The 14,893-nt window shown below is 40.5% G+C and overlaps 2 protein-coding genes across 3 annotated transcripts in view; one reads left to right on the top strand and one right to left on the bottom strand.

Moving 5' to 3' along the window:
• The window catches only part of prx (periaxin), a 46,775-nt gene extending 45,316 nt beyond the window's left edge, over positions 1-1,459 (bottom strand). Inside the window, exon 1 of one of the 2 annotated variants that reach the window (XM_055011914.1) lies at positions 1,257-1,459. The gene's annotated coding sequence lies outside the window, so the exon portion shown is untranslated. The remainder of the gene's footprint in view (positions 1-1,256) is intronic. The other variant, XM_023292171.3, reaches the window with a different exon arrangement.
• polr1g (RNA polymerase I subunit G) overlaps positions 1-14,893 on the top strand; it is a 144,532-nt gene that overhangs the window by 9,023 nt on the left and 120,616 nt on the right. The window lies entirely within an intron of this gene.

The raw sequence follows: 14,893 nt of genomic DNA, 5'->3' as shown, positions 1-14,893 counted from the left end.
TCAGTATTTTCCCAAAATATACCAAGCCTGGCCATATTTCCTCCAGTTAAACTCACAATCAGTGTTTGGTAAGCAGTAGCAGCAGTAATCAATGAATCAGCTCACCTAAACTAGCAATAGATCTCCGTTTAATGGAGCTAAATGGGAACACTGATAATGACAGGAACAGAAATGAACAACCAGCAAAGCCTCATTCTGTCCAATCAGAGCATCCAATAACTAATCAAAGCTCCAGCGTCTGTTGATCATGAATTACGTAACCCGCTGGTACACATATTGGAGACGTTCCATCACTTCGCGGGTGTGTTTTGGCCTCGGCAGCCGCTTTGGGCGAAGACACATACCAGGCTGAGGGTTGAGCTCAGAGCTGGAGGCCAAACGGATCCTGTGACCATCACACTGCAGCTGTCGTTGGTGTGTAACATTAAGACAGCGGCTATTTGAAATGACCGAGTGCTGCCACCAGCAGCCCTGACAGCTCACGAAGCCGTATCAATAGACTCGGATAAGGTGTGTTTTAACCAAAAAAAAAGCTATTTATGTTGATTTATCACAAGTTTCATCTACTGGAAGTCGTCTAAAAACCACCCAGGAGTCTGTTAATGTAGAGAACAACAACTTTTAATCTAATATTTGCCATATTTTAACTATTTTTTTGGACTAATTTGTAGTGCTGTAGTATGTGTGGCCTCCAGTGATGCTGACCCCACCCAGCCGACACTCCCAACGGTTTAAATAAACGCCATGAGCAATTTCAAGTGTCATTCGACCCAGGTCTGATTACAAAACACTCCTATAAACTCGGAGCACGGCGACGTGTCACGCTGCAAATAGTTACCACGAACCCCAGTGAATACTCAAGTGTTTGTAACCAGCAACTGGCACACTGGAATAAACACAAGCGGCAGCTGTCTTACTAAAACTGTCTTTGCATTTAAACAGCGCGCTATTGTTATGCTCTCCAAAGTCAGCAATGTGGAGTCTGCAGGCCGCTCCATAAACCATCCCGCTCCAGCTCCCAGAGTCAAAGCAACATTTCAGAAAGTTAAACAAGTTTTCAGGCAGATCTGGAGCTGAAATATGGAAACACAGATGCATTTATGCTGCTGCAGTTCCCCAAAAGTGAGCAATCAGCTGAATAAACTGTGACTTAAAGGGACACCTGCTCTCTTCTGTGCACTAACAAGACACAAAACTTCCACCTCTTGCTGCACATTTTCCTAAAAGCACTGCAAACTTCACTCCATGAAGCCTACCTTAATGTTCAGCCTCCAGCTTCACTTCAAAGGTGACAGACGTCCACCTGCAGCAGCACAACTTCAACTTCTTCCTCACAGCCACTTCCTGTCACTCAGCTGCTTCCCTTCCACTTTCTGTTGGTCTACTTTGTAAAATCTTCTCCCTCTTCTCTCTGTCTAAAGCCTTTGCCCCTTGTCACCAGCCAGCCTGTTGCTCCCCTCACTGAGACCTCAGGCCTGGACCGGGCCCATGGCATCTCCAGGAGGGACGCATCCGGCTGCCTGATTGGCCAGAGGGCAGAGAGATGCCCCCATATTAGGGCAGCGGGAGGCGGGGCTTCCCTGCCGCGATAAAGGAGGGAGGAGAAGGAGATAAAGTTTGTGACATAGTGGAGCGTCTGTACGAGCAGAGAGGCGGCTGATTGTGTCTGAGAAGGACAGAAATACCTGCCGCATGTTAACACGCACAAAAACTGAGTCAAATTTTTTTTATGAGAGAAGGTTTTTGATTATTCTGCAAGAAAAAGCATCCTAAAAGCTCCAAAACTAAATGGTGCATTGATTTTGAAATGATTTCAAGAGTTTTGCTCCTTTTGCAGGAGATTTTTAGAACAATAACTATATATAATCCTATTAAAATGACAGTAAAAGCTGCACCATCAGGCCCAGCTGCATCAGCAATGCTGAGTTAACACAGACTACAGGCTGTAAAAGAAGAGCTCAGAGGTCTGGCTTTCTACTCGGGATAATGCTCCTCTTCATCTACTGTCCAGCTGCTGAGTTTGCACAAGACCTGATTGATCTGCCATTAAGTTTTAATCACTTAACAAGGGACAATTTCCAAAAATGTGTAGAGCATTCAGCCCGCAGTGATTAAAACCTAGTGGCTGTGTGACATTCAATACGGGGATTTTCTGTCCTGCAAGTTGTCAGCTGCTGGTTGTTTATGCTCCGGTCGAGCCAAAATAAACAAGAAAACAGCCTCTAAATAAGATCCGCTCTGTCCTCTGCTTACAGCAAATGAACGTCTGGATGAATTTTCCGGCAACTAACGCTGCCTGGAAGTTATTTTTATCCCGAATGGCTGAAAATAGCGACGGCAGGCCTTGGATCTCGTTTTAGAGAAAGTGTGATGTACTTCAGGGGGGGCAGCTGCTGTCGTCAGCTGAATGTTTGGTGTGGATTCGGCTGCTTGTCTTTGTGTATCTGTTTGTCTGAGTGCGTTTCCTTTAGTGTATTTACAGATGATAGTTGAATATGAGAAGGTTTGAGTGAGCCAAAGTCCTCCTGACTGCCGGCTACAAACCAAAATACACCAGCTGTCCAAAAGAGAAAGTCAAAAAGCAAATAGGTAAGAGCCTTCCATTGGATAATTACTGCACTGCTGAATACGTTTGAGCTGCAACAACTTATTTAACCCGAGCTGATGCAGTGAGGAGATTCTCATTTCTTAAACAACCATGTTGGAAGACATATCCTGCACTGGAAAAAATGCCTCTCTCAAAACAAGACAAAAAAGCTTATTTCAAGGAACTTTACCTTGAAATAAGATGATATTTAGAATATTGAGATCTTAAAATTAACTGGGAAAATTTATTTTAAGCTGTATTTTACCAGGATTGTCAAGCTGAAGTCTCTTAAAATAAGCCAGACATGCTAAAAAACTGTAGTTTTTCACAGAAAAATAGATTTTTGCTTTCATGTAACCTCCTAATTTGAGATGTATTAAACTTTTTTTTGAGTTTTCTTGTAAAAAAAAAAACAACTCAAAACAAGATAATTTCAAGATTGTTTGACTAAACAAGATATTTAAGATACATTGTCTTAAAACAAGTCCCTCCGTCTTTCTGAAACGTCACTTGTTAAGTGAATTTATCTTAAATCAAGTGGGATGAGACATTTTGACTAAAAATAAGACAAATAGACTTGGTAAGATTTTAAGTTTTTGCAGTGTGTGGTCATGGAAAGGATGTTAATCTGTCTCAGAAGGGTCAAATTATTGGCCTGCATCAAGCAAAGAAAACAACTAAGGAGATTTCTGAAACAACAAAAATCAGGTTAAGAACCGTCCAATGCATTATTAAAACCTGAAGGATAGTGGAGAACCATCATCTACGAGGAACAAACTCTTAGATGATCATAGGAAATCAACAGTGGAACTCCTGGCTATGTTTAATAGTGAAAGTAAGAGTATTTCCACACCCACAATGCAAAGGGAACTCAAGGGATTGGGACTAAACAGCTGTAGCTCTAAGAAAACCACTGATCAGTGAAGCCTTCAAAAGCAGGAAAAAGCCACTGCTCCAATGTAAACTGAACAAATTTCATTAAAAGGAGCCAAGTCAGATGCCAAACACTTTCATTTAACTCGGTTTCTCTGCGTTTTCTCGCTGGTCAGTGTTTAAGAAAGCAACGTTTTACTGTATCCAGGTGGCACTAATGCGAACAAAACTCCACTGACACACCTTCATGCTCACTGAGGTGGACATGGAAGTTATTCAGCTGCATAAAAGGAGTTTGGACTGATTCTGTGAAGTAAAATCCCCAACCCAACTGCAGATTCTGCTCATAAATGCTTGAAAACAACAGGAAAATGTCTTCTATTTATATTTATGCATCATTAAATGAAGTTAAACTCTAAAGAGAAGTGCTTATTTGTGTATCTGCATGTCTAAATGAGGAGACGGTCACCACATTACCAGGTGACAATGACAACAAAGTCCATTTCTAACATGCAGACAGTCATTCTTACCTGCTACAATGCTTCTGTAAAATCTGCTTTTCATCTCGACAGCGTATGAGTTTAATTTGGTAAAACTCCTGCTACACCTTTAGGTGCCGAGCAGAGTCGCGACACTAATTACTTGAGGTCACAAAGAGTGTGAACTAATCAGAATGATAAAGGTGTCAGCTGCAGGGGGAATTACCTTTTTTGAGAGGTGCATTTTGTAGCGCAAATGTTTAGTAAATTTATAGAAATGAGTCTTTTCTAACTTTTCAGGTCAACTAATTCATGCATATTGGAACGCTGCAGTTTCTGCACGCCTCAGCTACAATGCACAGATGTTTTTCTTTATTATTCCACTTTTCTGTTAGATTTGTTGCACCTTCTTGTTGTAATTTTTCTTAGTTCTCACAATTTCCAGCATCAGAATCTTGAAAACTGAGCAGAAGTTTAATCAAAAATGATACAGATGTCAGCTGCAGTGGGAAAATTCTTGTTTTGGGGGGCATTTTGTAGAGAATGCATATTGGAACATTGCAGCTGCTGCACACCTCTACTACAATGCACATGTGTTTCCACTTATTATTCCTCTTTTTCTGGACTACAAGCATCTCCGTCTCCAAAACTCCAGTTTTCTGTTAGATTAGTTGCACCTTTCTGTCGTCATTCTCATCCATTCACACAGTTTCCAGGATCAGAGTCTTGCAAAACTGAGCAGAAGTGTCGTCAAAAATGATGCAGATGTCAGCAGCGGTGGGAATTTTGTGGAGCAAAATTGTGTTTTCTAACTTTTCAGGTCAACTAATTCTTGCATATTTGACACTCGGCTGGTGTTTTCACTTATTATCACACTTTTTCTGGACTACAAACATGTTCGTCTCTCCTGTTAGGTTTGTTGCACCTCATTCCCATCATCAGCATCTTACCTAAACTGAGTAGAAGTGCATCTAAAAGCTCTGAATCTGTGTCTAAACCCCATTAATCTGCAGAGAACTGCCCCTAAACACATAATGCCCCTACAGAAGCGGCAGAGCAGCGTCCAGGCCTGCAGATGAGCCGTGGACGTTGCCAGCGGTGAGATGCTGTCAGCACAGATCAGGCAGCCAGCACTGTGTCAGCTAACATGGTCATTGTTGCATTCCAGCTCCCGCACAAAGCCAGGATTTAGAAAAGAGGGCCGGGCCAGACAGGGTGAGAAAGAGAGGGAGAGAGAGGGGGGAGGAGGAGGTATCTGGATGCACATGACTTCTATGGAGACGCTAAAAAAATCTAATGTTTTGGTGATTTTCATGGTTTCACCTTCGAATGGTGAATGGATTTTTCATTTTTAGTGCTGTGGTTCTGTCCGGTGTTGTGTGTTTCTGGGAGGAGGGGCTGGTGTGGAGGGAGGGGTGAGGTAAGAGGGTGAGGAGGGGTGAGGAGTGGCATCGGGCACGAGGTCCCACCAGACCACAGCTATGCCCCCGTCAGCGCTTAAATGGGCCAGGAAACTGGAGCAGGCAGTGTGTATGTATGAGTGTGTGTTTTTATGTGTGTGTGTGTGTGTGTGTGTGTGTGTGTGTGTGTGTGTGTGTGTGTGTGTCTGGTCCGTCTGCCCGTCTGAGACTGAGGATATCAGAGTTCACTAGAGGTTATTATCTTTGATTTTTGCCCCCCATGGCTTTGAAAAATACTCATTTCTGATTGGTTGTGAGGAGTTATTCAAACTTTATCAGCCATACAACTTCACATTCAACATTTTAACCTCCATTAGAGCACAAAAGTTGTTATGTTGCCTTCAAAAAGAGCTTGTAACAGATATTTGGTCATGCAAATTGCATGTTGCATGTGAATTTGTGTTTTTTTCTACACAACCAATAACGTAAACTAAATTAACTGACTAAAATGCTCTAAAAATGTCATTTGTGGGATGTGTATTTTAACGAAAACTCCACATACGGTACATAACAACATGCTAACTCACTAAGAGTCAGCTAGTTGTGTAGGTTTAGACTCCATGGTGGTCTAGGTGCCAGAAAACATAAACCAGCCTGACAACATCACTCTAATTATAAGAATTACATTTTTTAATCATGGTATTTGGATACAGTTTGTGTTTTTGTACATAATTAGCAGTCAGGACTCACAGCAGGCAGAACAAGAAAAGCACTCAGAGAGCGCAGTACTCCTCCAAGGCTGCTCATTCCCCCCATATGGCATTGTGAGAAATGCAGCATGATGATGATCAGCAACATAGAATGTCTACATTTAATATAGATGTACCCACAAGCAAAATGACATTGCGCTGAACACAGGCGTGTGTTATGCATGTGTACGTTATGTACGGATACCGACTCACGTGACCTAAATATGTAGCGGGCGGCGGGAAATGATGGGACTCAGAAACACCCCCACAATTTAATCAGTTGTTCCTTGTATCATTTCTGATGGATAAGTCCCGATAAGTCTGCAGCGGTGGATTTGTAGTAGGATCGCAATCATGTGATCGTCAGCAGGCAGCTGATGTAGTGTTCACTTGTTGTCATAGCTACAGTGATACCATGTCGCTATCTCGCCATGATACATAATCTTTAACAAATCCATGGATCTAGACTATAAGCCGCATCACTGGCAAAATGCAATCACTTGGTCCTTGTGTCATTTCTGATCTTCCCTGAAAATTTCATCCAAATCCGTTATTCTGTTTTTGGAGTAATGTTGCTAACAGACAGACAGACAGACGGACGGACAAACATACGCCGATCATTACATAACTCCGCCGCATTCGTTGGTGGCGTAATAGCACACTCAAAAGTGTCTTGAGAGAGAAATTACCAAGCAAAAACTGAAAAACTTCCTGTGTTTTTGATAGACAGATGTACAGATAAAAGCAGCATTGCAGTAAATGTGTTAGTTCTTGTGTCTTGTATGCACAAACACAAACAGAAAGCAGACTCTTGTTGCTCTCTTTCTCTGCACACAAGTGTTATCAGAGGCACAAAGCTGCTTCCTCCCTCGGCTTCACCTTGACCTGCGACTGATGGACCTCTCAGCCTGCTGACCCGACCTGAAGGTATTAATAGAGATGAATGTGAGTTGTCCAAACACTGCTGCTGTTGTGTATCTGTTAAAGAGTGATTCTGCAGATTTGTCTTGTTCATTAGAGTGATCTGAGTATCAGGGATGATGTCCTCTGTTGAGAAGACGTGGACTGAGTGAAAAGTTTCAATGTTTGTCATTAAACAGAAGCTCTTACTAAGAAAACTGAACTGATTGTTCAGAGTTTTTCTTCTCTTTTGTGCTGCTAAAAACAAAACTGGGATAGAAAGTACACAGCAGTCACAGCCCACTGCTGAGCTCACTGAAAATGAATACAAACTTTACAACTTTTACTCAGCATTTTGATGTTCCAGCTGCTCCATATGAAACTGTCATTTCCACAACCCAACAGAGCAACTAGCTGGTGAAGGAAATCATAAGAGATCATCAGATTTTCCCAGATGACAGCAGAACAAAAAAGAAAAATAGTGAACATCAGACATAAATGAATGTGTTGCAGGTTTGGTTGTCAGCTAATCAATAAGACAATGATAAGACATGATGTTTGTAGTTTATCTTGCCTCCTAAATCAATTTGAAGTCAAGAAAATCACCTATAGTAAATGCAAAACTGACTCAGTTGCCTTCTTTCTGTGCAAAATAACCAGCTTTTACTGTCGTTTTACTTCCTGTTAACACTATTTTGAAAAAGCAGAAAGATGATTGTTCCCCATGTTTAACTAAATCTGATTGTCATGAAGTCTTAAAAGCGGAAATCAGGCTGTACAGAGTAACTTTGAGGCATAGAAGTAACTTGTGCTGCATGTAGGCAGGAAAACCGTAATAATTTGAATCCCACAACAGACCTGGAAACTGGTTTTGCCATAATCTGTTTTTAACCTTAAACATACAGACATAGCTGATGTTCTTGCCTGCTGTTATGGTTGTAATGCAAGAAAATCCAGTTTGTGTTGTGGAAAGCGGTGAATTAACGCCACTGAAGGAAAATCTATGAAGATTTATCTCATATTTGTGCAAAAACATCTATTTTTGGACAGCAGAATACAAGTTTCAGTGATGAAACTGAATTAAATGATGCTAAAAAATCAATAAATCACCGAAACTTCCACCTTGTTAGCATTGCAAGGAATTATAATAAACTTTAAGGGAGATTCAGACCAAGTATAGCACCACTATCAGCAAAACAAATACAACCAAAACAACCAAAAAAAATCACCATCTGCTCCACCTATTGCCAACCAGAAACCATCAATCTTCAAAGGAATGCCAACAGAATAAGACTGAAGCTGCTTTCCTGAATTTAGAATCTTCCCAGAGACAGATTTTCGATATCTTTAGCTCCTGAATCACCAAAACTCGAAAACTATCCAGAATCACAGCATTTTGGAAACCACAAACCAGTCCTGTGACTCTCCTATTTGTGTCCATATCTATATATAATTACTAAAAAGCCATAATAAAGAGAAGAAAAGGAGAAAGAAGAGGGTGAAGAAACCATTTGTATTCAGTCAGCATCAGAGGATTTTCCAGTATTTAGCTGCTGCCGGTGTTTGGTGACAGCTAGAAGAGCTTCACTTCTCGTCTCCGAGTCCCTGAAGCTGATTCATTGTAAGTCACTGCAAGTATTACCATCATCTAAAGACTTTTATATCAACTCTACTCTATATCCCAACATATTTGCTGCATCACGACTGCACCATATTCCAAAATAAGTCAAAATATGAGAACTAAACTCCCTCGCAAGGAAAAAAATAAGTGAGAAAAGCAGAATTTTGAGACTGAAATAGTCAAATATAGAAGAAGATGTGAAAAGAACATCTGCCTTCAGGTCTGACAGCTGACATAAATTAGAAATGATTGAATGTTTTTCATATAAAACTAAGAAAAATCACACACAAAAAGTCAATTCTAAAGAAAAAACAAGCAAGAAAAGCAGAATTTTGGGGCCAAAATTGTCAAAATTAGTTTTTTTTTCACTTAAGCCTCAACAAAATCACAATAAAAGTCCATTCTAAGCTCAACCACTACATCATTTTTCTACTTTTTTGGCTGCAGATTTGCAAAAAAAAGCCACTTTACAGCAGGTTTTCTGGCTCCCTGCAGTCGATTAATACGGTGATTCATGCTGACCTGCATCAGAGGAAGGCGTCCAGGTGACTCTGAATATTCCACGCAGACACTCACACATGGTCCACAGCGGGAAGCCTAAGCAGGAGAGGCGGCGGTGGAGCGGCCCACGCTCAGGCTGCGGGGCTGGGGGGAGCTGGGAGGCTGCTGGAGGCGATCCGGGGCTCGATTCCACTCGTTTAGGCCCAAAGGCTCCGGAGACTGAGCTACAGCGTCACCGTGGGTCCCAGATAGAAAGAAAGCAAGAGAGAGGGAGAGGGTGGAGAGGTCGCAGGGCAGGGGGAGGGATGGATGGATGGATGGATGGATGGATGGATGGATGGATGGATGGATGGATGGATGGATGGTTGGATGGATGGATGGAGGGCTGTCTCATCCGTGTATGTACATATCAACATATGGACCAGTGAACTTTGGTTTTCCTCTGCAGGAGACGGGATGGATGGATGGATGGATGGATGGATGGATGGATGGATGGATGGATGATGGATGGATGGGTGTTTGTGAGGGAAGGGTGACACCAGCGAGACAGGACAGAATAGGGGTGTATTAGCACTAGTGGACAGTCAGCAGTTTGCAGCGACCCTCTGTAAAGCCCCCATCCATTGTCTTCGCCGCTGGAGGCTTTAGCTGTGGCCCGGCGGGGCTTGTTACTGGGCTTAGAGGGGCTGGACACTGGATCCCAGTCAGACACAGCGACAGCCAACAGAAGGGAAACATGGCCTCCGCTTATGGCAGTTCATCACCAAATGATTCGCTGCATTTATTCAAAGGTAAAAAGGTCAGAAATGATCTCCCGCTGGTGATGCAAACCTTCAAAAAGAGCTGCACTTGAACAGGATGAAGCAACTAATTTGAAGATTTAAAGCCATTTTCTTATTATTTCTGGCAGGAGGATAGAAAATATCAACAAGCCGCATGTCAACCGGTGTGTTTTTGAAATATTTTTTGGTCTATGGCTCAGAGAACTTGATATTTGAATCAATCCAACACATTTTAAAAGGGACGTAACAACAACAGCATGTTTGGACACTATGGAGTCACATGACTAAAGGTCAAAGGGTGTCACTTTGACATGTGTTTTTTCTCTCTGGGCTGCTAGTGGAAAAAATTAGGATGATATCGAGATATATTTTGAGCCAATTTTACTCATATTCATGCAGCTACAACAGAAAAAATACAACATTTCTCATTGATTTTCACCTTTAGAGGTGCAGATCACACTAAAAGAGAAAATAAACTGTTGCTCAGACAACTTTAGCCAACTTTGTCCATGTCCCTGTTTGCAATAAAAGGGTTGTTCCAAAATTGGAATTTTTGATAAATAAACCTTCTCTTTTACAAATTTCTGCTCCATATTCATCGATAACAGGTAATAAACTATCAAAGGCTTGATTGGTTCAGCTTCCACATCAATGGTAGCATTTTTATTCCATGTTTTCTGTGTTGTTTGCTAACCCTACTCTAATCACAGTAACAAGGTTACTAATCCATGCTAATGTGATCTTTTTCTCAGCAGTAGAAGCTAGATATTTAGCTGCTGTTACTGCTGACCAAGAGGACAAACTGACTGATGGAAAACAGTCCAAAGAATTAGTCTGATCCTGATAATATGAGGTAGAGTGAGACATTCAATCAAGGCTGACAATGGGATGGAAATATGAAAAATAGAAGAGAGGACACAGCTTTGCTGTACTCATTCTTTAGGAAAACTGTTTGATGATGTTAATTCCAGCATTTCATGTGATTCACTGTTTTCTTCTTCTACCAGCTAAAAGTTTATGCTAACAGGGTTGTTGTGGGACACACGTTCCATGTATAATAATTATTATTTAAAATATTATGCTGATTAAAACACTTACAAGAGACATCAATGAAAAAAAACAGGAGATTTAAATTTCATTTAACTATTTTATTTGAGATTATATTTGGTCATCAGGGGGGTGGGACAAGAGAAAAATTATATTTTAGGGGGAACTCCAGACTTGTTTGGTATTTTTAAAAAATATTTTCAAACATTCCTTTCTCCTAATTTTTGAAATTTCTTATATTTATTAGATTATTTGAAATTTGATGAATGGGATGTAAAATGTCCTCCAATTCTGGAATTAGCCAAAAATTCAGTGACGCTTACTAGCTGGTATATTAACGGTGAGATGGGCATACTTTTTTGTACACAAATGAAAATCTTAGATCTGATTCATAGGCAACTTTAAGGTCCATGCTGTTGATAAAAACAGGCAACATGAATCCAAAAATATAACATTTTCAATAATCTGTGTCCAAATAACATAGCATGACATAAAGCAAAATACTCATCAAAAAACCTGAACAGCAAACTGATGTTTCCAACATTTTACAGTGAATGAATTGCTATATGCTCAAAACACATAACTAAATGTAGTTATGTTACACATTGAAGCTTCTGTTTGTGATTTTTGTGGTCAAAGATGAGTTCTGATCAACAATTTAACCACAATTAGAACACAAACAGAGCATGTAGAATATTTTCATACTTTTTTGTGCCTCTTTTTTACGCTTATTGTGCATGTGAGTTTGTGTTCTCTACAGTTCAGTATTAAATGTAAATGTGTTGCCATTTGTAGATATTTTACTGAGAACACATAATTAAATGTAGTTAAACACTAATGTTTGTGATTTTTGTGGTGAGAAATAGAGCAATTTAACCACCATGAGAACACAAAATATGTTATGTTGTTTTCAAACAGAGACAATTTTTCTCAATTATTTTTTTTACATGCAGTATGCTTAGTGTACATGTGAGTTTGTGTTTTCTAATGTAATTTTTTATACTAAAAAAACACAACATAGCCCATAAACTAAAAGCTTTCAACCTTTTCAACCTTTCTGGGCTGTGGCATTTTAAAGAAAACCTGAACAGTAAAAGCACCTTCATATATATATAAAAATATACTAAGAAAACATAATTAAATGTACTTATGTAACCCAGTGAGGCTGATGTTTGTGATTTTTGTGGTTAAAATGACAGGACTGTCAGAAATGTGCCTCCATGGAGACCATCTCTAGTTGCAGTAATGATGATTTGACTTATGAAACTAATGATCATAATGATGTAATTCTTGCAAGAAATTATGTTTTAGTCTGTGATGGCCGCCGGTCTGTTACTCCAACTCTGTTTCTGTACCATTATTTGCGTCTCCGTCCTCTTTCCAGCCTCCTGATTATATGACAGCCCTGCACAGCCTCAATCAAATCCGAGGAAGAACCACTCAGCCTGAGCTGAGAATATTTTACTCTATAAAAACGCTAAATTGTTCATTATGTCCAAATTTCCAGTCTCCGTCCGCAACTGGTCAATTAATTATTCCGTTTTGTTCAAATCCTATCCATTTTATACATCAAGAGAAGCTTTTAAAAAGAGTGCTTGACCTCTAAATTTGAGAATGTGTAATTTCTCCCCCACACTGAGAAGCTGTGACGCCTTCCTCGGCTCTCGGGGTGATAAATGTAGTTTCTGTGCTCATTAGCGGCGATGTTTGTCTGCTACATGCCTCCGCTAATCCCCACAAAGTGCAGAGTAGTTGAGAGCTGAGTCATCGAGGATTTAGCCGCTGCCGTGCACGTCCACACACACACACACACACACACACACACACTCAAACACACTCACGCCGTGGATTCACACAAAAGCCGAAAGCCCCGAGAATCCTGTGGGTTTAACGGAAAGTGACTCAGGTGGATCACACAGGGTTCCTTCTGCCCACTCATCGCTCACATCCTTGAGACATCCAGCAACGGACCAATGGTTTCTTTTTTAGCCATCATGAGTTCTGATGTTTTTATTTAGATGTGACCAGAAGGGGAGCAGGAAACATAAATCGCAGCACATTTTGGTCTATTTGTGGTCTGTTTGATTGGACAAATTTCACGATTTAACGGCAGAAACACTGAGAAACAAAAGCAGCTTTCCTCTGAGTCCACAACTCTCACTTTAGTTTTGTCAGTCTGCAGGCTGTTTTCATGATATTTGAGGTAACGTGATTTTTGGGTGGGCTGCACAGTGACTCGGTGGTTAGCTCTTTCACCTTGCAGCTAGAAGATCCCCGGTTTCTGCATGGAGTTTGCATGTTCTCCCTTGTGCATGTGGGTTTTCTCCGGGTACTCCAGCTTCCTCCCACAGTCCAAAATCACACTGAGGTCAATTGGTACCTCTCAATTGTCTGTAGGCGTGAATGTGAGTGTGAATGTTTGTCTCTATGTGTAGCCCTGCGATAGACTGGTGACCTGTCCAGGGTGTCTCCGGCCTTCACCCTAAAAGCTGGGTTATGCTTTCCACATGAACGAGCCACGCGGAAATCCACGCGAGAACACGAATAGCTTTATACTCCATGCGGCATCTGCTCCCAAACTGCAGGGGGCAGTGTATCGCAAACACACGTCTACCTAGTCTACTCAAATACTAAACACCAGTAGAAGAAGTTTGCCATTGTTAACACCACTTGAATAGAATAGAATAGAATAGAATAGAATAGAATAGAAGAGAATAGAATAGAATAGAATAGAATAGAATAGAATAGAATAGAATAGAATAGAATAGAATAGAATAAGCTTTATTGTCATTATACAGTGTATAACGAGATTGGAGAGCTTCTCCTTTTCAGTGTAAAAGAAATCTTAAAGACAGTGCAAACAGTCTCTTTACAAATATACAGTATAAATAAGAGTGAATATAAGTAACAGAGTGAAGGAGACAGTGGTGTATATTACACATTTTACATTGTATTGTTGGCTGGGTGTTAGACATGAGACATGTGAGAGTTCAAAACATGGCATTTTACCGAATAGTTGCATTTCAGAAAACAAATAATTAGAGTCACTTGAATAAAGACTCGGACAAAGCAAGAAGACTGACTCCTCTTTAAATGAGCTTTATTGTCATTATACAGTGTATAACGAGATTGGAGAGCTTCTCCTTTTCAGTGTAAAAGAAATCTTAAAGACAGTGCAAACAGTCTCTTTACAAATATACAGTATAAATAAGAGTGAATATAAGTAACAGAGTGAAGGAGACAGTGGTGTATATTACACATTTTACATTGTATTGTTGGCTGGGTGTTAGACATGAGACATGTGAGAGTTCAAAACATGGCATTTTACCGAATAGTTGCATTTCAGAAAACAAATAATTAGAGTCACTTGAATAAAGACTCGGACAAAGCAAGAAGACTGACTCCTCTTTAAATGACCTCTGTGGGACTATTTCCACTCAGAGGTTGAAGCTGAACCAGACTCCTGCTGCTCCATCTGCTGTTTCCTCCCCGGTGGAACATTTCTTTTCTTCTTCTTCTTCTGAATTCCTTGCAGTCGGAGTCACTCGTCCTGTGAAATGAACCGTTTCTGTCGTCCACCAGTTTCCTCCCAGCCTCAGGAGCTCGACTCGCTCGTCCCATTCTGGTGGAACTCCGTCTTTCTCAGCAGTGACTCCAGAAAGCTGCTTCCTGCCTCGTATTTCAACATTCACAAGGTTTCATCACATATAAAAAGACAGAATTTAAACTCATACCTACCAAAACTCTTCTTTTCTCCTCTCAGACTGCAGTTTATTCACTTCCGTGTTTGCATCTGCACCTGCAGGCCGCATAAAGTCAGTTTTCATCAGTTAATCACATTTAATAACTTGTAAAAATCACAATATCTCTTTTTAAGAAGGTAAAATGTATGAATCAACCAGAGAAACCTGTATTTTTTACTACTTATGTTTTTTCTTTGCATGATTGTAAAAT

The sequence above is a fragment of the Amphiprion ocellaris genome, chromosome 7, assembly GCF_022539595.1.
Source record: "Amphiprion ocellaris isolate individual 3 ecotype Okinawa chromosome 7, ASM2253959v1, whole genome shotgun sequence".
Lineage (NCBI taxonomy): Eukaryota > Metazoa > Chordata > Actinopteri > Pomacentridae > Amphiprion > Amphiprion ocellaris.
The sequence above is the reverse complement of the archived record's forward strand: the minus strand, read 5'-3'. Positions and strand labels throughout refer to the sequence as shown.